Here is a 27,311-nt window from a genome sequence, read left to right on the forward strand (position 1 = left end):
GTAACTTATTTTAGCAACTTCAAAAAATATTCACTCGGGGTATTTTTTTTTTCTTTTAATCTGTTTATCCTCCAGTGGTTCCATTTGGGTCACAAAGGAAAGATGTTTCCAGAAAGAAGCAACAAAACCTATTTCTCGCAGTTGATTAACATAAAGTGCGGCAGTTAAGATAGAAGGCTGACTACTTTTGCACCGTAAATGATCAGTATCATGTGTTTGAGAAGAGCTTGTCTTGACAGTTGGGACCAAGGGGATTTTAGACCCCGCGGTCGGGGAAAACCAGGATGTTAATATTAAAAGTCCTCTAATGACCCCTTATTGTGTGCTCAGCGGGGCTGTGCTGATTGCGCTGTCTTCCTTGTCCTCAGTGTGGCCCTCTGCTGCAGGCACAGCTATTTTGCTTGTGACGTAGATGGGGAAAGTGAGGCTTAGGGTATTAATGTAACTTGCCGGGATTATAGCTCGGACGTTGCAGAGTCAGGATTTGGACCAGGTCCATCTGACTCCAAAACCCGCACTGTTTACCACCAGGTGATACCGCCGGCAACAGTGTGAAAATGATGACCCCCGGACTGAATGTAGGTGTGGTATTCTAAGGCTGTCATACAGGTTAAATATCAAAACACATGCTGTGACCTGTGCTTACATCAACCAAAGCAGAAGCAAACTTTCTTTTGATGCGAGGGAGCGAACACCCATCAGCCGAGATGGCCCTCACCAAACTATGCCTGTGAGCTCAGAAGAGGTGTCAGACAAGGGACAGGACCAATAGTGTCGGATGTCTTGAGAAAATGGAGAGGGGGGAGGTGAGGCCTTTTACTTTCTCTTTCAGTTGCCAGTAATGACTCTCGAACTTTCTGCCAATTAACTTGACTGCCCCGTCGCTGCTACGGTCATTACTCAGCATTGTTTATCAATGGTATGTTGTTCAAATATTCATTTCCCAGGGGAGGGTTGTGGCGGGGATTTTAGTTTATCTCATTCGAAGTTTCGGAGCAAAGTAACAAGTAGCAGATACGATTACGGCTCGTCTTGGAGTTGCAAAGCCCCATTTATTTTTCAGCATCTCCCTGCTACGCTCGGCCGTCTTCATACCTCCATCTGCTTTCCCAGATGTCCCAAGGCCACTTGTTCTGGCCGGCCACCACGCTGCCCTGGGCCACCAGAACCCCTGTTGGCTAGGGTGCAGAGGTCCTGGACTCCCCATCCTTTCTTGCGCTTTGAGATGATAGCGCACGTGCCCTTGAAGCCGGGTCCACCGGCCGGTGCGCCAGCCACGCCGGATCGCGTGCATCTTCCCATCGCACCTGCTCTCTCCCCCGCTTCCAGGCCTGTGTGAGCTTCAGGACCTTTGTGACGGTGCTCTTGGCCTCTCTAGAATGCTTTCATGACCTCTCTCACCTGGCCAACTCCTCATCATTTCGGAAGCCGTGGCTTCAGCGTCACCTTCCTTGGGAAGCCCTTCCTGAAATTACCCGGGTGATTCACGCTTCTCCCTGTCCATGGCCCTTACGCTGTGCATGCGTGTATTTTAGTGGTGCTTCCAAGGGCAGAGAATGAACGAGTACCCCTGAGGGGATCTGAGCCAAAGGGTGGAGAAGGAGGGAGGACATGGGCACGGCCAGGTATGGCCCACACCAACCTTCTATAGATCTGAAGATTTCTTTATAACCATATGCATCGTCCTAAACATTCTTATAAAATTAGCACTATTCCCTAATTATTTAATATAAAATAATCTCCCCCCCCCAACAATTACTGAGTAAAACTAGTGGTTCAGGAAGCTCCCCCCACATCTATCCTGTGGCTCCCTGAGCCCCCAGACACAACACAGTGTACCTCGGGAGGATGTGTGATTCCCTCTGAAAAACACGTACATAGTATAGTATCTTTTTAGTCAGCCATTCTATGGGCTTCTTCAAAGTAGGGACTAGGCCTGTCATCTCTGGCATAGTATTGCCTAGAGTATTTGAGGTACTCGAGAAGTACTGTTTTCTTGGAATGAGTGACTCTTTCTACTGATACTGGTCACGGTAAACAATCAGTGTCATTAATCCTCAAAGAGGCACACGCTCCAGCTGTAGACCCCAAGGTCTCTATCATCTGACTACTCTTTCTCTAGTTAGTCTTACATTTTGTCGGGCACCAGCATTTAAGATTAATTTTTATTCTTTTTATTTTTTTACTTTTTGCATGTTTATTTTTGAGAGAGAGAGACAGTGCATCAGCGGGAGGGGCAGAGAGAGAGGGAGACACAGAGTCTGAAGCAGGCTCCGGGCTCTGAGCTGTCAGCCCAGAGCCGGACGTGCGCTTGAACCCACGACTGTAAGATCATGACTTGAGTCAAAGCCGGATGCTTAACCAACTGAGCCACCCAGGCACCCCAAGATTAATTTTGAAAACCATCTTCTTGAGTTATGTTAACATTTATTTGCTACCACAACACCTGTATTGTTTTCCACTCTCTTTCACTGCACATGCGTGTCTCCCCAGCAATACTGGGGAGGAAATAAGCCTTGATGGGCCACCCTGGAACTCTAAATGCCATTTGTAACTTCTTTTCCATGGGAAAATGTGTCCTGAGTTAAAAAGAAAAGCTTACAAATGTACTCTGGGCCAGTCTAAGGCCAGAGACGGACTGTAATCAGGCATCAAATCCCACATCCTACAGCTTCACTATTAGGGCTTGCTGTCCATGGCCAGAGGGAGCAGGGAAGGAAGTCGAAAGCCAGAGACGCAGAGTGGCATCCCAGAATCATTGGAGCGGGCTGAGATGGCCTCAGATTAGTCCCTCCCTTACATCTCTCAGGGTTCTACCAGTATCGTCATCATTGGACCCCCCTGGATGTGTAGTAACCTTCCCAAGAGGCCAGAAAAATTCATTCTTACAAATCTTAGTGACATTTGCATCTCTATGATCCTAAAACTGTTCCCTCTCCGAGACTAATGAGTACCTGAACCATCTAGTTGTCTCTCCTTTAAAAAAATCAATTTAAAAAATCTTATTCAGAAATACTTATGAGGGGAATCCTGTTACACTGTTGGTGGGGATGCAAACGGGTGTAGTCACTCTGGAAAACAGTATGGAGGTTCCTCAAAAACTTAAAAATAGAATTACCCTACGATCCGGCAGTCGCACTACTAGGTATTTATCCAAAGGGCACAAAAATTCTGATTCGAAGGGATACATGCACCCCCATGTCTATAGCAGCGTTATCGACAATAGCCAAATTATGGAAAGAGCCCACATGTCCGTTGACTGATGAGTGGATAGGGAAGAGGTGGTGTATACACAATGGAATATTACTCGGCCATAAAAAAGAATGAAATCTTGCCATTTGCGGTGACGGGTGGAGCTCAAGAGTATTATGCTAAGCGAAATAAGTCAGTCAGAGAAAGACAAACACCATCTGATTTCACTCATGTGGAATTTAAGAAACAAAACAGATGAACATGGGAAAGAAAGAGAGGCAAACTGAGAAACAGACTCTTAACTATAGAGAACAACCTGATGGAGGTGGGTGGGGTGGGGGGAGGGAATGGGTTCAACAGTGACCGGGATTAAGGAAGGAGCTTGTTGGGATGAGCACCGGGTGTTGTATGTAAATGATGAATCGCTGAATTCTACCCTGAGACTAATATTGCCCTGTATGTTAACTAGCTGGAATTTAAATAAATAGGGGGGGAAAAATAAATATTTATGAGTAAAGGAGCTCCTAGGTGCAAGGCAGCTTTCTAACACGTGATCTGTTTATTATGAAATTGTTCTTTGGAAACCTCCCACTGCTTCCCCTTCTTCCTTCTAGAAGTGAATTGCTGTAAAGCAAAATCCTTCAAGAACAGGCCAAGCGCTGCCTCACTTCTCGTCCTCGTCACACCCCAGGTGGTAAAACGTGGGTAGAGGGCTCCTGACCAGCACGGCTGCCTTCTCTACCTGGCTTCTGAAGTGTAGCTCCAAGGACACCATAGGGACCATGGACTCTCCCCACTGGGTCATTTTTCTTTCTGTTGTTCGATTTGACCCCATCCTTAAATGACCTCATCCTTAAGCCTTCCCCACCAATAGGGCATGTAATACTGTTTTTATGTCTGCCCCGATCTGGAAGTTTCCATTCGGATTCCACCTAGAAGGCAACTAATGGAGGGCCCAGCTTAGAGCCTGAATCTGCTGTCCTGGCCACATTCTCAGACTTGGAAAAGTTGTTGGAAAGCCAGTTCAGAGCCTGAACCGTGAGAAACTACAAACACTTATAGAGAGGTTCGGTTCCCCACCCCCCCATAAAGTTTTTCAGTAAAACATCCCCTTTTCTGGAACATAGTAAGGATGTGTTTAAACCACAAATGTAGCACAACTGTTTAGGGTACAGACCAATATGTTTTCTCAGGACTACAAAGAAGGTTCCTTTCTCTCTCCTTCTCCTTTACATGTTCCTTATAAAACCTTGCCAGAGTCCACTAAAAGGGACCACCCCTTTCATTACATACACTTTGCCCAAGAAGTAAGATGAACTAAATTAATTCATTCACTCAGCACTGTAAATACCAAATGAAAAAAACCCATAGATGTATAGATGTAAATACTGCCTCTGTAATTATTTTTGTGTTTGTATAACTAGAGGGCACCGAGAGAAAGAAAAAAGAAATTATTCAAAGTTCAAAGGTTCCCAGATTTCCTAAGAAAATAAGCAACAACAAGCCCAAGCATCCGCATGCGAAGATAGCGAACAATGAACTAATCGTTCCTCACCAGCATTTTCTTCAAAAGAAACAGCTTTTGTTGAAAGCGGTGAGAATTCCAAATGCTGAGCATTTTTTTCCTATCAAATAAAGTTGGTAACTAATGTAGCGATTAGGAAGACTGCAAGAGTTGAAATGGCAACCTACAGCCAAAGTTGAGAACCATTATTTCTTCCTTTCTCCGTCCGATTCGGCCCTAATTTGGTTTGTAATTATTCCTTTCTTCCTAGTGCTGATTTCCATCCATCTGTAAGTTTCCCAAGCGTGTGGGAAGGGGAGGGTGGACATCTCTTGCCCCTCCCCTGACCTGTGGCTCTGGATACCCTGTCTTCTTAAGGAGCATGAGCACCGTGGTTGAATATGACAAAACCGACGCCCCGTGCTAACACTCTGTGGTTTTCTGGGTCTGTGGCGTTGCTCCTCCGTTTCCTGGAGGGCTTCCGGGGTCACGCGTCGGCATTTGTAGACTTTCAGCACATCATCTCTCCCTCACTTCCTTCCATCCGCCGACGGTCTCCGGAGGGTGGTTCTGGGCCACTCACCTTGGTGATTCTTTTCCCCAAACCGTGTGACTCACTGTCAGCCTGAGAAGCCCAGGGTTGGAGGAGGGAAGGTGGGCTTCTGGGACAGAAGGCTGTGTGTTTTTATTTTATTTCACTTCAGTTTATGGAATTTGTGTTCAAACCAGTAGTTCTCAGCCAGCAGTGTTTGTTTTCACATGTGACTAGAAATTGATTTTAAATAACTTCCTTAGGTAACCTTTTGTGTATGGCCAGTCACCCCCATGGTTAGTAGCTGGAAAATCAATGGGAGGTTCTTCTGCTCTGGGCTGGCCCCGTCGAACTCTGCGGGGCTTACTTTTCGTCTGTAGTCATTCATCTGGGGCCGGATGACCCAGGCTGGCCTCCTTCACGTGTCTGGTAGCTAGCAGGCCGCGGGCCAGAATAAGGGGAGCCACTGGGCCACACGTGCGTCGTCATCCAACGCACTAGCCTATGCTCCAGGGAGAGTGGCAGTAAGCATGGGTAGGCACCAAGGTTGGCAAAGGTAGAAGCTGCAAGGCTTCTTGAGGCTCGGGCTCAGAACACATTCAGTGTCACTTCTAGCGCATTCTGTGGGCCGAATCTAGTCTTAAGGCCTGCTCAGATTCAAGGCAGAGAATCTGATGGAATGAACTAACAAGCACTGTAGCTGTTTTTGAAATCTACCATAATAACCAAACATCCTTATTTGCAAATTCTGTAAATGTACAAATGAAAACAGATCTGGAGTTCTTCCACTAATAAGGTAACTCTCACTTACATTCACATAGACTTTATACCTGGGGAAGAAGCGGGGGCGGTCATTGGCCCGGGCCATGACAGTGAATGATCCGTGTAAATACCATCTATCAATCTGTCGCATGGGTCATGGCAGAAAAAGGTTGCAGACAGCTGTCCGCGAGGCAAGGTGGTGAGGCAGAGAGAACGTGAACCTTAGATTCAGGCGGACCTGAGTTCAGACTCCCATCTCCCCAGAGTATTAACCGGACGGCCTTGGGCAAGTGGCTTAACCCCTCTAAGCATCAATTTCCTCAAGCATAAAACGGGAACACTACCTAAGGCATACGGCTGTTGCAGTAAATAGCCATTTCATGTTAGTTTCCTTCCGTCTCCTTAATTTTTTTGAAATTCACAGGTAGTGACCATAGTCACTCTCTTCTACACAGAATCAAAGCTGCCCAGTCCCTTTTCCTGCCAGATACTGGCTTTTTGTTTTCATATATTGCAGATCTTTGAAAGATGACTTTGACATAGTAGTTTTCAACCTGGGATCTTGGCAGTCTTTGCAAAAACATAAGCTTACATAAGTTAACAACTCCAAGACAATTCTCTGTTTCGGCGCTACAAATTATTTCACGTTTTTGAGTTGTGCATGGCTGCTTTTTCTTTCTGGTCTGGTGGAATTCTGGAAACCCACCATCGGAAAAGCAGGCTTTGCAATAATAGAAGTTGGCCAACAACGTACGGGAACGATGTTCTCTCAGAAAGGATGCATTTACACTGGATGAGGTTTTCAAACACATCTAAGGGCTCTAAGTAGTGAAGTTGGTCTTTGGGGGCTGGAGGAGGCCAGATTGGGCAAAACCTCTGCTTCTCCTCTGATGCATTCCGTAGGGCTCCATTTTGGCTAAATCATCATAATTCCCACCAAGACAGCACAGAATGATAATGGTTTTATTTATTATTTTATATGCATTGCCAGTATATGCAAAGCTTTATAGCTCGCCATAAATCGAGAGGGATTATCGCAGCTGTTACTTATTTTAACAGGTCACAATACAGTAGTTTATGCCAGATGGTTTGGAGAATTTTGAGAGAGAAATTTTATACAGGCAGCCATATAGATACAAGCTTGGAAAGTCGTACCCTGAAATTAATTTACATTTGTTATGATATAAAATATATATGAATAAACACATAGCTCCTTATGAACGAGTGAGCCATTTTATAGCACTGATTTCTTCTGGAAGTCGTGGGGTCTCTTGTGAGCAGTGGCGGGGAGACGGCAAGAGTAACATGCCGCTAAAGAGAGACGGGAGTCGAGGCTCAGCCACGTCCATTGCCACAAAGGGGATTCCAGCTGGCTTCGGGGAAGTGAACTTTGGAGGCAAAACTGGGTTTCCATCATTGGAACCAAAGAGAATAAAGCAGGGAATCCGCCCCACATAAACATAAGGAGAGCGTGGTGGGGAGTAGAGCTTGCATTGGGATCCCCAAGGTCACGAACAAGGTCATTCTGGGGCAAAAAGTTTACCCAGCCTGGGCAGATCACAGAACGTATTATCGCCCTTGCAGGTGCTAAAGGTTCTGTGTGGAGCGGTCAGTTTGGAATGGTCACAGAAATGGGAAGGAAAACTAAAAGCACTGATGATCAGAAACTGTTTCAGAAGGTATTTTGGGTTCCAGGTTTCACAGAACAATAGGCTTCCAGAATGCCAGACCTAGAGAAAGCCTTATAGATCATCTCCACCCTCCTTGTCTCATAGATGAAGAAACAGACCAAGTGGTCACCTTGGTTCTTTCAGTAAAAAAGTAAAGTCAGACTGTCGAGGTCTTTGGACACTGTCGGCTTCCTCCAGTCTCCATGTCACCGGTCTGCCCCACCGACTCCCCCGCTGTGTGCCACCTTGCGCTGGGAGAGGACCGCATCCCCACCATCGGAATAATCCAAGGACCAGGTGGAAAGCCCAGCTCGGTTTTCTTGGCAAATCGCCCCAAGACATAAAGTTAATTCCCCCTCTGGAACAGGAATAGAATTACTTAGTTTTTTCAAGTCCGTTCTTCTAGTTCCTCTAGGCGAGGGGCCAACTACTATCTGTTGGTGTCTGCAAAACAAGGAAGCAGAAGAGGGGAGTTTAAAACAGATTTGGGCCCTATAACGGGTATAATCTCCATGCAGAAAAATCAGGAAGTGGCAGTGTTTTGAAAGCTGAATAGCCCATGAATGTCAAGGGACGGAACTAGAAGCTTTATTGTGGACTCCCCCAAGATGACTAGTGGAAAAACTGAAAATCTGTAGGCTTGGTAATACTGAAATGCCCCGCCGATTCCAGAGATGCTCGGCTTCCAGTAGCTTCGGCCGTCTGGAACACGGCTCTAAGCCTGAAGGTAAGTGAGGGGGGAGCTCCCCAAGGCTGCAAGATAGTTGCCAGGAAGCCCATGCAGTCGATTCAGAACCTGGCCTGGGTTCTTGCTCAAACCATTAGTAACTCTTGTTTGATGAACAGATGTCACCGAGCCGTGGTGTCTGTTTTCTTCAGCTCGCTGTGGATTCAAACCATGGGGAAGGAGCTAGAAGGAGGGTGAGAAGGGAATGCCAGTGGAGAGCTGAATATCAAGGAAAGAGCTTGGAAATCTGAAAAGGAGGCTTTGAAATGTGTTACCATAGAGACCAATAATAAGCCTTCTTAATAAAGACCCCAAGTAATCACCAAAGCATTAAATCGTGTTTCGTATCATCTGATTAAAGAGATAGGGAAGCGAATCGTTCAAGGTAGGCCAAATTCTGGCAGTAAAATCCTCGCCGCTTTCGGAGGCTTGTTCCTCACGTACGCTGAAGTCTCATGCAGGTCAGCCTTCGGTCATTTGGGTGGCAGGGCTCCTTCTGTCTCGGGGTTCCAGCACCCCCGTAGAGCATCTGTGTCTAGCCAGCGGGGGAGAGAAGGGAGCATCCGGAGGAACGGTGGGAGTTTGTGTGGGCCGGGCCTGGAGGCAGGGTGGCTGCGGGAGAAAGGTGGAGACGGTCTGGTGAACTGACTAGCCACTTTCTTCCAGGGAGAGTATAGACTAAGCTTTCAAATAACAAGGGGCTGGCGGTTGCACAAACTGTAGCCACACGCAAACTCACCCACGTAGACCTCTGTGTTTCCTGGCAATACCAGGAAAGGGGAATATTTGTGTCCTGAGCCACAATACAGAGCATGGGCTGGCAGACTGTGGCCCGTGGGCCCAATCTCACCCACTGCCTGTTACCACGGATGAAGTTTTAGTGGAACACGGCCACGTCCGTTCATCGTGAGCCGCACACAACAGCAGCGTGAACTGGCTGCAACAGACGCGGCGTGGCCTGCCAAGACTACGGTCTTTACTCTCTGGCCCGTCACAGCACGAGTTTCTGATCCCCGCTCTAGGTCACCGCTGGCCTAAGGGAGGACACGTGTGCGACTGTTTCTTCCTGGGACCCAGCATCCTTGGCTTCCAGTCAAAACAAGCGGGATACCCACGCGGACGGGGACGTAACCTCTGCCCTCAGAATGCCAGCTCCGACAGGGCCCAGACTCCGCCCCGTCCCTGCCAGCACATAGCACGGTCCGTGGCATCTGAGAGATGTTCGATAAATGCTTCTGTTTGGCCCCTCAGCCACAGGAAGAATCAGGTACCCTGACCACCACACGGGGGACAGGGAGCCCTGGAAAACGACAGTATGAGCGTGCGTGTGGAGACTTCCAGCAGTTGGGAAGGAACGGCCTTCGTTGGGCTTTTACCATGTGCCAGGTGCCACCTATTATTCTGTTTACTCGCCCTGACAGCCCTGTGAGTGAGGTGTTACTGTTTGCATTTTACAAAGGAGGAGACCAAGGTTCAGAGAAGTCCAGTTATTTTCCCAAGGCCACACCGCTAAGAGCTGGAGGAGCTAGGATTCAAACACAGGTCTTCCTGGGATAAAAGCCCAGGTATTTTCGTCTACATCATGGGAATTGCTAAAACTTTATTCAAATGCAGCCCAGCGACATCGTTTCTTTTCATCGTCATCGTCGCTGTTAACAACAACCTCACTCTCGTAAAGATCAATGCGAAGGGGCGGACGTGGCCATTTTCATGGCTTCACGGAGTTCAGCCAAGGCTCTCCCTGGATAGAGCACGCCTGAAAGCCTGGGGCAACACAGTTCAACCCTTGGGATGTGTGATTAGTGACTTGGCCACCGGCTCCCCGTGATCTTGCCAGGGATCGCTGTAGAAGGTGGCCACTTTGCTCACCGAAACATAAATTCTCACGTCAAAGCCTGAGTAGTTGGAGTCACTTGAGGCGGGCAGCTCCCGGTGTCCCTGGTGGAGTGGGTCTGGGCGTGCGTTAACACACAGATCTCCAGGCCTTGCCGCGAGCCTCTCCCCAGTGCTGGTGTCACGAGCCCCCAGGTGCTGCTGGTGCCACTGATCCTTTGGTGACCGAACCCAAGGGAAAGACCCCCCCGTTTCTTTTCAGAAGCTCTGACTGGCATCCCGCCCACCCCACGCTTTCCGCTCTCTCAGTCCTTGTGGAAGTCTGAGGGGCCCAGGTCTGCCCTTGGCGGGCAAAACTGCTCCCGTGAACCTCTCGCCGGACATCTGGCACTCTGGATCATGCTGCCTTCTTGAAACCGTTTTGTCCCTTGGCTTGTGAGATAGGGCCCTCCCTCCCTGCCTCCCGGTCTCCCGCTTCTCTCGCTTCTCTGACTCCTCTCATTCTGATGGCCTCTTTTCCTTTGCCCACCGACCTCGTCAACTTCGGGGTTCATGGCTGTCTTCTCAGCCTCACTGGGGGAGTAGTGGCCACACCACTTCTTCCCTCCCCATCCTTCCTGTCCTAGCCACACACTGTCTCCCGGGGGGGGCTCCAGCCACATTCCCCATCCTTCCTGGAGGCTGGCAGCCGTCCGAGGAGGTTGGTGTGAGTGGGGTCAGAAGACAGCAGCCAACCTAGACTAACTCGGGTTGGATGCGATATTTCATGTGACCACGATCATAATTCATAGTAATGCCAATTAGGAAGTGCCCTACCCGTGCACCTGCAAACCCCGTGATTTCTTATGACCTTGGCAAGTCAGGTGTTTCACCACAATTTGTCAATGATGGAGGAGTCGCAGGCCCCACGGACCGGGTACTGCCCACACATGTAAATGAGCCTGGGGCATAAACCTCCCTATTTGAAGATGGACGACCTGGTCAGAAAATAGTCATGTTTTCCTGAAATGGGTTTCCAAGGCATCAAGACAAATTACCTACAGCTGTGCCCCACAAGCCATCTTGGGATGATTTCGTTCTCTGGTCTTTCCCCCGTGTTATATGTTGGGGTATATCCCGTAAGTGTTGCAGTGGCCCGAAACGGCTTTTGGTCTTTCGCATGCCGTTGTCGTATATACAACCTAGCAGCCTCAGGCAGGGGCACGCACTGCTGTGGTTTTTAGCCCTGGTTCGACACCATAGCTGGCTTAGTAAATCACCCTTCCCTGGAGATCAGTTCATGGCTCTGAAGGCATTGTCTCTGCAGTATTTTTAAGCCTGAGCAGGGTGAGTTGTATCTAGCATGCAAGGTCTCAGGGACCGGGGATGAAGAGGGGGAAGGGACGCAATGTTACAATTTGCGGGCTGCTCTAGTCCTGTTACACACGGGGCGCGGGGCTCCGCGCCAGTCTCTGTCTTCCCTCTTGCCCCGGGGCTGGAGGAGTTGGCGCGGGCGTCTCGTCGTCGTCTCTGATTCTAACGCTGTTGGTCAGAGACTGGGGACAGGGGAGGTGAGAAGGGAGCCACGGGGGTGCGGTGCTGAGCAGCCGCGGCCGGTCCAGCCTGTTGGTGATGTGCCGAGCCCGCCGCCACTCCGGGCATGGGTAACACGCGGCCCCAGCGGCCGCACCACCGGAGGAGGAGACGCACAGGTACCCGAAACCCGGACCCAGGATCCTCCGCAACCCCCGGCTTGTCTACGCTCACAGGGCCGGCTCTGTGGCCCGCTCCCGCGCACGGCCGAGTTTGGGGCTGGGGGCCGAGTCCTGCGGCTCACTGCGGCTGGCGGCAGGGGACGGATTATTTTTAGCAGGTTCCACTTTAGCCCAGTGGAACCGGGAGATGTTCGCGGAGCCGGGTGGTTGTCTGCAGAGCGTTGGTGCAACCGTGCCTGCTGCCCGGGAGGTTTGGCTGCCGCAGTCCCCTCCATTCACTGGGCTGTAAATCGAAGCTGTCTACGCGGGCGAGGCGCTCGATCTCAGCGTGGCCCTGGGGCTACGTCCCGCCCAGGTCTCCCGGCACCTGATTTCCCAGTGGTCAATTAGGTGTCTCAGCCTGCAGCATTGAAGCAGTGGAGGGGCCAATGCCCCGGCTTTGATGGAGCGCGCCGTGCGCAGAGACCTCCCCAGTCGACTTCCTCATCAGAAGGCAGCATCCATTCATAATTCTCTCTCTGCCTGTGGACCGAGTTAGGCTGGAGCTGGGCATGGACTCCCGCGATCTCCCTTTTTGCATCTGAAGGAGAAACGAAGATAAAAGGCAAAAGGAAGAAGGAATGCGGTCCTAACGCAACAAGGCGCTGGAAAGCCCCCGAGAGGCCTCTCCTTTGCGGGGAGAGGGAGAAGAGGCAGATCGTGAGCCCAGCGCCCCAGCCAGCTGCTGCTTCGCTGCGGAGCCGGCACGCATGCCTACCTCACCTGACGGCCGCATTCCCGGGGAGCCGGCACGGGGCCCGGCGGCGCGCCCAGGGCGCACGGGCGGTAGGATTTCTGCACCGGGAGAACGATGCGCGGGCGGGCTTCCCAGGGCCGAGCCCGAGCCTGAGCGGGCGCCCGCGGAGGCTAGCCTTGGCGCGGTGCCCCACCGCAACCCCCCGGGATGCTCCGTGACTCGCAGCCCAGGCCACTCCGGTGTGTGTGAGATGGGACTAGCCTGGGGGGAAGGGGTGTGGGCAGGTGACATCATTTTAAACTAATGTTTCACACCTCTGGGTGGTGGGTGAACTTGGGGGACGGAGGAAGCCAGAGCCGCAGCCCCGCCGCGCGCGCCAGCCTAGGAGGAAATCTACCCCCCCCCCCTCCCCGCCCCTAGCCAAGGTTTGAAAGTCCGCTCCCCTCGGCAGAGCGGAGTGAGGGTGAGCAGGCGGTCAAGGTGGACCGCGCTAAGCTCTGAGGGGCGAGGGGGAACTGCTCTGTCTTCCTGGGGTCTTTTATTTTAAGCATATTGCAGCTGCAGCTTTGAAGTTTGCCGCCTCCTCCTCACCCCTCATCCCAGGTTCTGGGGCGGGGCGGCACTTTTCCACGCGGCTACCCAGGCCCAAAGCAGCTGAACGGAGGCGGCTGCGGGGGGCTGCGAGGGCTGGGGGTGGGTTTCCTCCCGGGGGCACGGGGACTCGAGGGCTCTGTGAAAGGGAGCGCGCCCTGAGGCTCAGCCTTGCGGGAGCTCCGACGGCTGGGGAGAAGTCGGGGATCCAGCTAGGTGTTCCATCCTGTTTTCCTGCCCTGCCACTTGGTGGTGGGCGACATTTTGCCTGTGCAGGGGTTTCACTGTCATGGAGCTGGCTGTGATGCCGTGAGGCAAACGGACGGTTAGGATGAGCTGGAAGAGAGAGGCGAGAGAGCTGGAGCTCTTCCTTTTGTGGCGGCGTTAACCCTTTTGAGCCTGCTCCTTTGGTACACCTGTCCACCTGGGTCACCATCTGTGGGCGTGAGTGGGGCGGCCTCGCGGAGGCGCCCTGCCAGAGTTGGTGGGCCAGAGCCGGTCTTGCCCAGGCCAGGAATGTGCGGGCAGTAAAAGAGCAGAGCCCCAACTGGTGTCCCCTTAGGGGAAGGTTAAGCGGCGCCGGCCATGCTGGTGCACGGTGTCGTAGCCATAGTGTGGTTTGCGCTTGAGTTTGGGAGCTCTTGTTTCACGAGGTTTTTATTTTGCGGTTTTGTGCCTCCCGGTCACCAGTTTGCTTTTCACAACCGCTTGTGAGCAGGGCAAAGATAACAGCATCTAAAAATAGCCTCGCGGCTGGAGATGCAGCCTACCTTGACCCCGCTCTTACAGGAATGGGGTCTCCCTTCCCAGCTGCGTGAGGGCGAGCCAGACCTGGGACCCCCCACCCCCCCCCACCCCCCCCCCACCCCCCCGCAGCGGGAGAGCAGGCCCACACGCCCTTCAGAGCTGTTCAGCGTCCAGCCTGAGGGCAGGGCAGGGATGTTGTGGTGCTGGTCTCTCTGAGAAGGGCAACATCTCGTCCATTCCCGGGTGAGGCCCAGAGCCACTGAGCTGCAAGATTGGGGGATGGGAGCCCCAGACAGGGATCCCTTCTCCGCCCCCGGCCACGGGCATCTGCAACTTTGCATTCCGTAGGAGTTCCACCTAGCCATGTATATGGGGCTTGCTCCTCTGTGCTTCAAGGGCCAGCAGGCCACGCCCCAGCAAAGGAGTCTGGCCCAGATTACAGAGGGACCAAATGGTCCAGGGTGGCACTTGAATCACATGCCAACTTCCTCAGTGCACATAGTAGCCGGGATACCACTCTTTCCTTCCCAGATGGAAAGCCCTGGACAGTTGAGTGATGAACCTCTTCCTGGTAACTGAAGGGTACCCATCTGTCTAAAGGGCGCCACCCCCACTGATGGAGAAGGTACCACATGGAATGGAGACGGGAAGGGAGTGGGGCCTTTTGAAAGGTCGCAGTGGATGGCGGGAACCCGGATCTACTCCTGTGGATCATGGATGCTGAGAGCCTGCTAGGCCTCTCCCATTATTTATTTTCAAAACCCACGCTTATCTTTTCTTTGGAAGCAAAGGTGGCAAAGTCCAGCTTGAAGAAAAAAGGTCTCCTCTGTTCTTGATTGATTGAATTATGGTATTTTATTTTTGCAAAAATGCATTGGTAATTGCTGAAAATGTAAATGCCTAATTTTCTACAGTGAAAGAAACAAACTAAAGAATATGGGAATTTAGGAAGGAAGGTATGAATCCCCACTGTTAGTTCTCTATTCAAGAGAGAACCTACCAGGTCATTCTCTCCTCCCTTTCAAAGTGAATTTTGATTTTAACATTTTACCTTTATTTTCTGTACATCATGAATATAACCACTGGTCAAATATTAAGATAGACAACTTGATTCAGGGGAGGGAAGAGACCAGGAAACAGAAAACACCTCTGAGAAATCCGTTGTTCCTCTCGTCATCTAGTAGAGACTTGAAAATAGTTGCTACTTTATCTTTGAAATGGTCCCACCATCGTTTTGTTCTCTACAGACGATGCAAAATTACCGCTGATTCAATGTAGCCAAAGGGCCCAGTACCACAGTGGCTAACTCCCTGGCCCACTTTGAAGAGTAGATGGGAAGACCAAGTGTTGGAATTCAGATTTTACAAAAATGTCATCAATTTTGCTCTGCCTGTACCAAATAAGATGTCAGTGACCCTTTGCTCTTAAAAAAAGGCGGGGGGGGGGGTGTGTGCTTTACCTCGAAGTTCAGAACCTGAATTGGTATTAATTAGAGACACTGGGCATGTTGGTCAGCGAAGGCCAAATATTGTAACAAATAAGCCCCAAATCTCAGGAGCTTAACACAAGGCAATTTATTTCTTGTCGCATAAAGTCTAATCGACTTTTGGCTTGTGATGACAAGGAACCCCATCTTCTGCCTTCTTGTGGCTCTAGGATCCCATAGGGCCTTGGAGTCCTTCCTGGGTTGCTCTGCACCCAGCCACCAGAAGGGGACCGAGAGAGCGCGGAGGACTGCCTGAAGGAGCACACCTTATCTCCACCCACATTCCAGGGGCCAGAACTTAATCACGTGGCCGCATCTACCTGACAGGGAGGCTGGGGAACGTAGTCTGTGCCATGGCCATAAGCCATCCGGTACGCAAGATACCCTTTCTTAGCTCTGCTCTGGGACTTGGGTTTGGCTCTGGACAAGTCGTGTAGCTACATACAGATCTCCATCTTTATGATGGTGGTAAGTCCACCTGCCCTTTCCTGTCTCACGGGGATTTGGGAAGGTATAGAGATACACCTCCGAGGAGGGACCTTCTGATCTCGCCTTTTTAGGCAGGGTCATTGTGTCATTATCCGCATGTTATAAATCACTTGCCCAATGTGACACAGCTAGTTTATGGCAGGGCTGGAATCACAACCAAGTTATATAGGATACAGCTTCAGAAAGCTGATGTATAGTCTCTAGATGGCCTTTCGTTGTGTACAATCTCTAGAAATAGCTATTCATATTATTTAAAATCCACGTGAGACTTTTTCCCAGTTGTTAAGTATCAAACCCCTTATAGTCAGGTTTAGAATAGCCAGGGTACTGGTCTATGCCTTGTGCATGTATTAACTCATTTAATCTTCACAGTCACCTTGGGAGCTAGGGACTATTATCCTCACTTTATCAATGAGGATGCTAAGGCACAGAGATTAAGTAATTTGCCTATGGTTTTATGGATAACAAGTGACAGATCTGGGATTTGATCCCAGGCAGTTTGGCTCCGGAATCTAGCCCTGGATTATTTTACTACACGGCCGCTCTGATCTGGTGGACTCCATGTCTAGCCCTGTCTGGTGTGTCCAATCAACGTAGACCCTGATACTCAGGCTTTAATATTCTGAGTTTCCTCTCTCGGTGAGTGACCTTGAAGGTCCATGACAGGGAGTCATTTATAAATCTGCTGAGGCATGAATTTGAGCCCCACGCGTATGAAATGGATACACAGGATTGTGCTACTTCGAGGAAGCCCAATCCCCAACCTCCAGCTCTGACAGCCCCGTGAAACTTTTTTTTTTCCTTAAAAAATTTTTGGGCTATTCATTACGGGGTAGGCAGCACCTGCTGTGAAGTAATAACAAGATGGTTTCCTGGCAAAAAGCAGCCATCACATGAGGGAAGGAGTCTCGAGTGCGAGGTTAAAAGGGACCTTGGTGATTTGGTGGGGGTGGGGCAAGGTGAACATGGTCACTTGGCTTGAGGTAATTGCTGGTTGGGGTTGTTTTATTTACTGTCGCATAAGAAACTACCCCCAAGGCTTACTGGCTTAGGAAACAACAGCCAATCCGCCGGTTCAGGATTCTGTAGTCTGGGATGAGCTCACTGGGCAGTTCCCGTGATTCTTGCTGGTGGTCAGGTGCATTGTCACCGGGGTGCCGGGCTCAACTGGGGTGCTGGCCGGCTGCTTCCTCTTTCTGTGTTGACTTGGGACTTCTCCCCCTCCAAGCGGACTCTCTACACAGTCTCTCCAGCAGGGTCACTGGACTTCTTAGCTAGCGGTTTAGGGTCCCCAAGAGTGCAAAGGCAGAAGCTTCCGGGCCTCCTCCAGGCCGGGCCTGTGACTTGTGTTGCCAACAGAATGAGGCCAAGTCACAGGCTCCACCCAGATGCCAGGACGGAGAAAGGAGCCATGGGCATGAAGGCCAGGTGGTGTGGAGACAGGCTCCCACACTGAAGTCGGAAGCCGCTGTATTTACAAACGCGAGGATTCCCGTAGGTTTCAGGAGAAGTTGACTCTACAGTAAAATGTAGGTTAAATAAAATCCATTCCTTTCACTCCAGTGGAGAAGGACTATTATATATGCTTGGTCCTTTCTCCGTCCCCCAACTGACAAACCATTTATGCCCATAAAGCCCTGAGGCTGTGGGTGTGACTGCCCAAAAGGAAAGGGGCTGGAAGCGCCTGGCTTCCCTTGCCTCTCCCATATTTGCTCCCAAAGGTCTCACTATTTAAAAAGGTATCGGTATCCACCCCGAGACATAAACAAAGAATGCTTTCTGAAAAGTCAGTAGCGTAACAATTGGATCGGAAGACAAGGCTATTTCTGATCTCATCTATTCTTTCCCAGCGGGTCACCCATTGCCTGGTGACAGCGTGCACGGCGGGAGCCCCTGGCCCCCTCAGGAGGTAGAGCTGCAGCCCTGCAGACACGGGCTCATGCGCTCTGTCCTCCAGGGCCCCACTTCACGGCGCCTTGCCCAGGCCCTTCAGTCACCGCAGTCCGCTGCCCCCAGACCCCCTTCCTCCTCAGGACTCAAACACTCACCAGTCAGAACTGTCCTCGGCTAAAGAGAGCCACCTTGCCCAAGGTCACGTGCCTCCCCAGGTCAGCACCACTCCGATAACCGGTCACCTTGCCTCAATTCACGACAGTTCTGTGGGGCCAAGGTGGCTCCGGCGCTTTGCCCTGGGACTGGCCGAGCCTCGCCTGTACCTGTGTCACAGCCCACCTTCTCTCACATCTCCCTGTGCCCAGTCCCACTTGGCGTTGATAGCAAATGCCTTTGTTCTGAGCTTTGCACCCAGCAACGTCTATGTCACAGTCTACTTCCAGGGAACCTGACCCGACTGAGATAGGGGGCTTGTAGACCGGGTTACCTACTACTACGGGTCGGGCCACTGGGGATACACACAGAAAGAAGCAGAACACACAGCATAGGTCTTCCCCAAAGTCTTCTAGCTGGGGAGAGAGGACAAATACTTAACCAACGATACGAAGAAATGAGCAAACATAATGTAACAGTCGTAAGTAGGTCTGATGACTCAATGCTCTCTCCCCTCCTCACTCTACCCCTCACAAAGTTTTTCTCCCCCAAAGTTTTGTTTTTTTTTTTTTTTTTTTTTTTTTTTTAAGGAGGGTGATTCATGACATTGATTATATGGTTAACAATTGCACCAAAGCTCTCTCCCACCTGATTATTTCTTCCTCTGGGCATGGCACTGGCAATCAAAATTTATCTTTCAAATTAAGGCTCTAATTATATTTTGATAAAGATCTAGCAATTCAATGAGAATGAAATTTTGAGGGTTGCCAGGAAACGGATGACTCTGGGTTATAGAGAAGGGTGTGCACGCAGAATACTAATAGGTAGTTCAGCACTCTTATCTAGACCTTTCCAATAGCAGCCGATAATGCAGGCCCATCAAGTACTGTTTTCTCTGCTATTATTCTAGGAGGATAAAAGCGATGAAAGATATAAGCAGGGTTTTATGAATGAAAAGGTGATTCATCAGATGTCTTTTGGTCTCTCTCGCTAGAGTTAAGAAACAGAGTAATAATTTTGTGGTATTACCACAAAATACAGGGGACAAAAGCTTTCTCTTATTTCCTTGCCTCCTCTTTTATTGTAAATAAAAGCATGATGTCTTATATATCGGGTTATTGTTTTGTGTTGGGAGACGGGGACCTGCGTTTGAAATGGTGTTGACTCCCAGGAAAATGGAAACAGGGGAAATGTGTATCATGTTATATTCTGATTTTTCTTTACCTTTCCTTTCCCTTTCATACTGCCTGATTATTACTGATTCATTCATTCAACAAATATTGAATCCTAAGTATTGTGGGGGTCCTGCTGAGGGATCTCAGAAAGTTTAAGATGGACAACCACATATGAAAATAATAAATAACAATACAATACAGTAGCACCCTGCGTGGTGTTTTGGGGACAGGTGGGGGGGTAATTTCTTTTACTGAAATGGAACTGAAGTACAGTTAAGCTGTATACAGGTCTTAAGGGTTGAGTTTAACAAGCTCTGACACATACATGTCTGTAACCGCCTCCTGAAATAATCCATAGTACATTTCTGTCACCCCCCCCAAATTTTTAGTGCCCCTTTCTAATCTTCCCCCCGCTTTGGCAACTATTATCCTGATTTCACATAGATTAGATTTGCCTGTTCAAGAGCTTCAGATAAATTGAATCATACAGTAGGATTTTTAAAAAATGTCTAGCTTCTTTCACTCAGCAAAATATTTTTAAAATTCACCCATGTTGTTGAATGTATCCGTAGTTCATTCCTTTTTATTGCTGAGCAGTAATCCATTGTAGAAATGTACCACAGTTTGTTTATCCATTTAGTTGGGCTGTTTCCAGTTTGGGGCTATTCTGAATAAAGCTGCTGAGAATATTTTTGCACACATCTTTTTGTGGATTTAAGTTTTCATTTCTCCTGGGTAAATACCTAGGAATGAAATTGCTTAGTCATACGGTACGTGTATGTTTAGTTTTATAAGAAGCTGCCAGAGATTACTCCAAAATGATTGTACCATTTTATACTCCTACCAGCAACTTATCAGAGTTCTAGCTGCTCTGTATCCTCTCCAACACTTAGGACATTAGCAGTCATTCCAGTGGATTTCGTGAAATGGTATCTCACTGTGGTTTTAGTTTGAATTTTTCTGATGACGAAGAATATTGAATACTTTTTTATGTGCTTATTGGACAGAATCTTCTCTTCTCAAATGTCTAGTTAATCCTTTTTCTCATTTTTAATTGGGTTCTTTGTCTTCTTATTATTGATTTGTAGTAGCTCTTTATATGTTCTGAATGAAAGTTCTTTGTCAGATATATGGATTACAAATATTTATTCACAGTCTGCCATGCCAATTTATTTTCCAATGGTGTTCTTGTGGTGTGTAGAATTTTTAAGATTTTGACAGAGTCCAATTCATCGGTATTTTCTTTTATGGCTAGTCCCTTTTGAGCCCTGTCAGAGAAATCTGCTTCTCTCAAGTTCATGAAGATTTTCTCATGCATTTTCTTCTAGAGGTTTTATAGCTGTAGCTTTTATGTTTGGTTCTATGATCCTTCTGTAATTACTTCTTGTGTATGGATTCAAAATTCAGTTTTTTCCCATATGTACATTCAGTTGTTCCAGAACCATGTGTAAATGTTTTTTTCTTTTTCCCCACCGAATTGACTTAACATCTTTTTTTTTTTTTAAATCACTCAATTGTATGCATGTGGGTCAATTTCTGGACTCTTTGTTCTGCTCCATTGATCTACATGTCTACTGTCTTGCCAAAGCCCCACTGTCTTGACCTCTGTAGATTTACAGTAAGTCTTGAAATCAAGTAGTATAAATCCTCCAAATTTATTCATCTCTTTCAAGATTATTTTAGCTATTCTAGAACCTATGTGTTTCCACATGCATTTTAGATTCAGTTCATGAATTTCTTTGTTTTTAATGTTTTTATTTATTTTTGGGAGTGGGGGAGATACAGAGAGGGAGGGGACAGAGGATCTGAAGGGACTCTGCACTGACAGCAGAGAGCCAGATGCAGGGCTCAAACTCAAAAACCCTGAGATCACGACCTGAGTCGAAGTCGGACGCTCAACCACGGAGCCATCCGGGCACCCCTGTTGATGAATTTCTTCAGAAAAACAGCTGGGGTTCTGATGAGCCATTGATTTGAATCTATTAATGAATTTGGGGAGAATGGACATCTTTAACAGTGTCCTCCGATCCCTGAATATAGCATAGCTTTTGATCTTACAGATCTTCTTTAATTTCTCATAGCAATGTCTTGCAGTTTTTAGTGTAGAGGACTTGCACATCTTTTGTTAGATTTATCCCTATAGATTTGATATTTTGGGTGCTATTGTAAATAGTATTCCTTTTTATTCTCCAATTTTTCATTACTAGTATATGTAAATACAATTGATTTTATATATTGACCTTATATTCAGTGACTTTTCTAAATTCACTCTTCAGTTCTAGCAGGTTTTTTTTTATAGGTTCTGTAGGGTTTTCAACCTACACAATTATGTTGTCTGACAATGACAATATTTACTATTTCCTTTCTTATGTTTTATACACTAGTGAGAGTAGATGTTTGATTTCTTCCCAGTCTTAGGGGAATGCATTCAGTGTTTTACCATTAAACATGAGATTAGCTATAGATTTTTCCGAAATGACCTTCATCAGGTTTTGGTATCAAGACTTCATATAATGAGTTGGGAAGTGTTTCCTCCTTCTCTATTTTCTGAAAGAATTCATGTAAATTGGTATTATTTCTTCCTAAAATGTTTTATGGAATTCACTAGCCATCTGGGCCTTGAATTTTCTTTGTGAGAAGGATTTTGATTAAGAATTCACATTCTTTAGGAGATACAGGACTATTTACATTTTCTATTTCTCCTGCTAGTTGTTGTAAAGAATCGTGCATGTCATCTAAGTTGTTGACTATATTAATACCGTACCCTGGAGTAGGCAGAAAGACCAAAGATATCACTTGAGGTGAGACTCGAAGATCAGGGACTTAGGCAGACGAGGAGGTGAGTCCCGAGGAAATAACGGTATAAGAAAAGACATGGAGTGGGATCTCCAGTGGTGTGGGTTGTTGGACGTGGATCGTAACGGTCTGGTTGAAAGAGAAGTTTTGGGTGAAAGAGAAGTGGAAAATGATGTCAGATAGCTCAGACCCGGATCAATGCCATATTGAGAAGTTGGGACTTTTTGTAGGCAATGAAAACGCCCTGGATGATTTTTCAAACAGGGGTGTGGCCTATAGAAATAGCACTCCAGGTAGATTGATTTGGAATAATGGGCTGGTAGAAAGGGGAGGGTGGTAGTCAGTGCAGATCTTTTAGAACTGGTGCAGTATTCAGGGTGAGCCCTGCCTCCATGAAAGGAGTCTAATAAAGAACGAAGCTGGGAAGAGTAAAGTGCTTGAAGTTTTCTCAAGATAAAGGCCCCTGAATATTTTTCTCTGCGTACAACACAATATTATGCACCTAGTACACACTTCTCTCACTGTATGATTACCTCTGTTCCCATATCCACCTCTTTACCCAGACCCCCAGCTCCTCCAGGAGAAGAACCTAAAGTTTGTTGGTGCTAAAGTACTAGTGCCTAGGGGTGCCTGGGTGGCTCAGTCGGTTGAGCGTCCAAGTTCGGCTCAGCTCGTGATCTCACAGTTTGTGAGTTTGAGCCCCACATCCGGCTGTCTGCTGTCAGCACAGAGTCTGCTTCGGATCCTCTGTCCTCCCTCCTCTTTCTATGCCCCTCCCCCACCTGCAGGTGCATGGGCACACATATGCACACACGCACTCTCAAGAGAAGGTACTAGTGCCTAGCATGTAGTAGACGCTTCATTAATATCAAGTGAATGGAGGACATCTGAAAGTGAATGAACGAACGAATGAATGAATGAATGAAAGGGTAGAATAAAGGAAAACCGTATTCATCAGGATGGGCTATTATGCTCTGAAACCGACAAAGCTCTGCACTTGAACACAATAAAAGTTCTAGTTCTTCATCACACAAAGTCTGATTTAAGCCCGGAACATGTAGCCTCTAAGGAACAGAAGAAAAGAGAGCAGCAAGGTTTGGGGGAGGTTGTGTAAGGACCAAGCCTACAAATGGCGTGCGCTGCTTCTGCCCACATCCCACTGGCTAGTAGTTGCTACTCTGTCGTTTGACCCCAGTGTAACTGCATAGGAAGCTGGAAAGTATAGGTGCGCACATAGATATTTGGTAAGCACTAAGAAGGACAATTGGGAAGGAGTAAAAGGAAGCCCAGAAACTAGTGTTGCTTCCAGCCTGGAGAAACCTAATCCCTAGAGACAATAAGAGACTTACTGAGGATTGCCCACACAGCTCACAGACCAGTTCTGCCAGTAGAGCCCAGTCCTCCTGGCCTGCCTTTTAGGCCTTAACGGTTGCCACCTCGGGGCTTGCATGTTGCTAACTCATTTTTAGATGCCAGCTCTTCCAGAAGGAACTGTGAGCAGACTGGAGCACTAATAGACTGCTGTCAGTTCCCCGGTAGCTCCAGCCAGAAGCACGAATGGAGACAGGCACGATGTGGGTCAGGGCAGGAAGTTTTGATGACGAACCTCCCGGGGGGCAGCAAAGCAGTCCTGCTCTGGGAGGCATCTGTGCTAAGCTCATGCCGGCCGCCTAGAGAGAACTCCCTGTCCTCTGTGATCTGGAGTCTCCCGTTCAGGATCAAAGTAGCCACCTCGGCAGAACCCGGAACGCATGGCGAGGGGCACGGCAGCCACGGGATTTGCCGCTGGGACGTGTCGTGTGTAGCCAGAGGTGTGAGGGGATCACCTTGTCTGCTGCAGGAGGGTGGAATAGGAGGAGGAGGGTCGCCTTCCTTGGTTGGGCGGTAGTTACTGCTTGGTTTGCAGACTTAGTATGAGGGTCAGAGATGATGAAGGCAGAGTACGTGGCTCAAATTTTGACACATGCTGGGTTTCTCAGCAGAAGGTGCTGTTCCCGGTAGTGGTGGTGAAGGAACAGGAGAAACTCCATCTCCCATCTTAAAAAAAAAAAACTAGGGGGGCGGAATGCAGAGAGCCTGTTGCTTTTCCCCCTGAAAGCTGCCTCCCTAAGTAGGGCTGCAGACTCTCTCCCCATTCCCAGGCACTGGTCAGCGGTAGACGCGTTTAAATAAGTGAAATAACAGATGCAAATAAAATGGCAGAACTCAGAAAATGAGCCCCCAGAGAAATGAGAAGTGAAGTAGTTGGAGGCAATAGTGAAAGGAAGGATTAGAAGAGATACTGTAACTATAAATGAATTAAGTAAGAAAGCCATTTCCTACTGCCCTTCCCCTCACCCATCCTACTCCTGCACTCTGGCTTCACTCTTCCTCAAACACTCAGACACGATCCAGCCCAGGAGCCTTTGCTTTTGCTCTTCTCTCTGCTTGAAATTCTCTTACTGAACATTTTCCCTTAGCTCCCTGCTTCACTAGGTCAGGTATCTGCTCAGATCTCCCCTTTGAGAGAAGCCCTCCCTAACTGCCTATCTTAGCTTGGGTTCCCTCACAAGTAGATCCTGAGACAAGGATGGGAGTACAAGTGGTTTGTTTGAGCACACAACCCAAGTAACACCTGCTGGGGAATGGGGACGAAAGAGGAGGGAACGAACGGACCAGAGATGTGCTACCAAGCAAGTACCTTGGGGCCACTTGGAAGTCGGTCCTGCTGAGGAAATCTGAGGGAGGTGAAGACCACACTTCTGAGTTTAGCGTAACCTCAGAGGAGGGCATCTGACACTGTGGAGGGCTGCTCCCAGGGCGTGAATTCCCTAATACTCCTTGCCCTGCTGGCGCCCCAGCATTCCCCCATTGCCAGAAGGAAAATCGCCCCCAGGCAGAAAGTCTCAGGAGGTCATGGGAAGCGGCCTTTGGGGCGAATGCCAAGAGGATGCCGGCAAGGCGGTGGCTGGGCTTATCTGCGACACCACCCTCTTCACAACAGCAACCCCATCAACTCTTCATCCCCTTAGCCCACTTTCTGACTTCCTCACAGAACTTACACCACCTGATATTCTATCTGTACGTTTGTTATCCGTCTCTCCTGCTAGACAGCAAGCTCCAGGAGGACAGAGCCCTCACATGTCTCTCGGTGCCTCAGGCAGGGATGACACTCGGTGGATGCTCAGTGATTATTTGTCGAATGAGTGACTATTCAGAGAAAGATGGAAACCCGTCATCGACATCATTATCGTCTTCATATCAAGGTGTGGGAGAAGCAGGACAGAAATAAGTTGCAGGAACAAAGGTGATCATTACACAAGGGAGGGCCGTGGCAGGTGCCTGATTAATAATTGTTGGTTTTGCTTTTCTTAAGTTTTTATTTTAATTTGTTAGTTAACATACAGTGTTATTTTAGTTTCTGGTGTACAATATAGTGATTCAGCCCTTCCATCCATCACCCAGTGCTCATCACAAGTGCCCTCCTTAATCCCCATCACCTGTCTCACCCATCCACCTGCCCACCTCTGGTGGTCACCATCAGTTTGTTCTCTATAGTTAAGAGTCTGTTTCTTGGTTTGTGTCTCTTTTTTTCCCTTTACCCATTTGTTTCTTAAATTCCACATGAGTGAAATCATGTAATATTTGTCTTTCTCTGACATATTTCACTTAGCATTATAACTCTAACTCCACCCATGTCATTGCAAATGGCAAGATTTATTCTTTATTTTGGCTGAATGATATTCCATTACACGCACGCACGCACGCACTCACACACTTCCCCAGTCGATGGACACTTAGGCTGCTTCCGTATCTTGGCTATTGTAGATGCTGCTGCTGTAAACAAAGGGGTGCATGTATCCCTTAGAATTAGTGTTCTTGTATTCTTCCAGTAAATACCTAGTAGTGAGATTGCTGGATCATAGGGTAGTTCTATTTTTAACTTTTTCAGGAACCTCCATACTGTTTTCCACAGTGGCCGTGCAGTTTGCATTCCCACCAACAACAGCATACAAGGGCTGCTTTTTCTCCAGGTCCTGGCTGACACAGGTGTGATGTGGTATCTCCCAGTAGTTTCGATTTGCATTTTCCAGATGATGAGTGATGTTGAGCATCTTTCATGTGCCTCTTGGCCATCTGTAGGTCTTCTTCAGAGTAATGTGCGTTCATGTCTTCTGCCCATTTTTAATTGGATTATTTAGTTTTTGGGTGTTGAGCTTTACAAGTTTTTTTATGTATTTTGGATAGTAACCCTTTATTGGTTATTTCATTGGCAAATATCTTCTCCCATTTCGTAGGTTGCCTTTTGCTGCTGCTGTTTCCTTCAGTGTGCAGAAGCTTTTTATTTCGATAGAGTCCTAATAGTTTTGCTTTTGTTTCCCTGTTGTTTTTCTTTGTAATGCATAAGGATGAAGACCAGAGAATGATTAGTCATTCCAGTTTCTTGGTCTCATTTTTCTGGGTACTCAAGGATTTCATTCTTTTCATGGTCACGATAGCTATTCCTTTTGCCCCATATGCCAAATGGAAAAAAACCACAAACAACAGAAGTTTCTTTACAGGATGGAAAATGTAATATATCAGAAAGGTCAGGCTAGTCTGGTCTGTTAGAGAGCCCAGGCCCTCACCCAAGACAATAGGGAAAGGAGTGTGAAGGGGACACAGAAAGGAAGCAGAGTAAGATTGATGAAGTGCAGTCCAGGGAAGGAGGCAACGGAAGGGCCTGACAACCTGAGTCCTCACTAACAGTTGACTATTCAAGTGGGATTTTTGTAACTTTTGACATGAGCCTTTTGAGGTGTATCCAAATAAACACAACCCACTCCACAGCCCCAGACCCATACTTGTGATTAAAAGGCCCTGATAGTCCCGCAGTTCAGACCCTGAACTGTCTGCTCCAGGCCACTGGCTGAAATTCACTCCAGGAGGACAGAACTTCTGTAATTTGTTACCACTGACATGGCAGCTTGCCTGGACAGCCCCAGTGGGTCCTGTTCTCTGTGGGTTTGCAGAACCTCCTGCCGCAGAGGACACTGCTATTTCTGGAATGGGCTTCGGCCAGTAACCAGTATCTGAAAAAGACCGGAGAGGGGACAGTGGTAAGCTGACACAGTGGTGACAGAGGTGGGAATCTGGCACCTCTGCATGTCACTTGCCCCAGGTGGCTTTTGTTCTAGAAAGAACAAACCTTTGCCTGGGTGGATAAAAGGCAAATAAATGTTGTGCTTACCAAAGCTATTGGTTTGACAGCCTTTGAATGAAAATTTTTTTAAAAGTCAGAACATTGACTGAAACTTATTCTTAAATAAAATGAGATTCCCAAGTTGTGTTTAGGTACTAGCTGCTTTCTCT

The 27,311-nt window shown here is 48.2% G+C and overlaps 1 protein-coding gene and 1 long non-coding RNA gene across 5 annotated transcripts in view; one reads left to right on the forward strand and one right to left on the reverse strand.

Annotated features, from left to right (window-relative positions):
• Positions 1-27,311, forward strand: part of NHS (NHS actin remodeling regulator) — a 340,674-nt gene that overhangs the window by 244,380 nt on the left and 68,983 nt on the right. The gene's annotated exons all lie outside the window — the stretch shown is intronic.
• Positions 26,278-27,311, reverse strand: part of LOC125156912 (uncharacterized) — a 71,852-nt gene continuing 70,818 nt past the window's right edge. For all 3 annotated transcript variants that reach the window (XR_007148841.1, XR_007148842.1, XR_007148840.1), the window contains one exon: positions 26,278-27,031. This is a non-coding gene — a long non-coding RNA (uncharacterized LOC125156912). The remainder of the gene's footprint in view (positions 27,032-27,311) is intronic.

Source organism: Prionailurus viverrinus, chromosome X (genome assembly GCF_022837055.1).
Source record: "Prionailurus viverrinus isolate Anna chromosome X, UM_Priviv_1.0, whole genome shotgun sequence".
In the NCBI taxonomy this organism is placed as follows: domain Eukaryota; kingdom Metazoa; phylum Chordata; class Mammalia; order Carnivora; family Felidae; genus Prionailurus; species Prionailurus viverrinus.